Raw genomic sequence first — 960 nt, 5'->3', positions numbered from 1 at the left:
TCACTCACGCACACACACACTCACACTGACAAACACACTCAAACATACAACGTTAATTGTATGTCAATTGTGTTTAATTATAAGCAGGTGGAGGGCATTAATTGGATTTTCACCCGAGCGCACAAAAAGAGGCACTTACTGAAACTGGTTATGTGCCTGTAATGTTTCATTATGTAAATAAATGTAAGACTGAGTAAGGTTTGGCTCCAAAATCAACTTACTTTCCGGAATAGATCAACCCTTACTTGCTAACCAATTAATAGCGCTTATTCTTAAAGATATGCTTAATATTTTTGGCGTGGGGTAATGGGAGAACAAGATTGTACAATATGTGCCATATTGCAAGCTTCTTTTCTTTTCTTCAATTTACTTGCTTTCTTTCCTGAAGGGATGATTTGTGATATTGCCTACTTCCATTTCTTATTTCCTATTTCCATTGTTGGAAATCCTTGTTGTCTCAATTCAAAGTTGCCATTGTCCATATTGTTCACCTGCCAGTTCACACAATGAGTGCGGTCAGGTTATTTAACCTTGGAAAGCACCATCCTGGCTTCCCTGCACTTCCCAGCAAGTATCATGGAATAGTAATCAGGAACCCTAGATGATTTTTTTTTCTCCACTAGTTCAGTGATGCTGAGACCAATTGTAGCACCATCAACATCCCCTCCTCCCCCCTCCCCTTTCCCTCAGCTGCAAGTAGTTAACTTAGCAGCTTATTGTCTTTGCTTATACCTCATTCTCACCAGGCTCTGGGTAAAAAAGAATAAAATAAAGATTTTATTTTATGTAGAGCTTTTCACAACCACAGGACTTCTCAAAGCGCTTTACAGCCATTGTAGGACTTTTTGAAATGTAGTCACTATTGTAATGTAGGAAGTTTCTCCTGAATTCCCTATTGGGTTTATTTGTGGCAATCTTACATTTATAGCCCCTAGTTCTGATCTCCTCCACAAGAGGAAA

The sequence above is a fragment of the Cetorhinus maximus genome, chromosome 7 (assembly GCF_964194155.1).
Source record: "Cetorhinus maximus chromosome 7, sCetMax3.hap1.1, whole genome shotgun sequence".
Classification (NCBI taxonomy): Eukaryota; Metazoa; Chordata; class Chondrichthyes; order Lamniformes; family Cetorhinidae; genus Cetorhinus; species Cetorhinus maximus.
The sequence above is the reverse complement of the archived record's forward strand: the minus strand, read 5'-3'. Positions refer to the sequence as shown.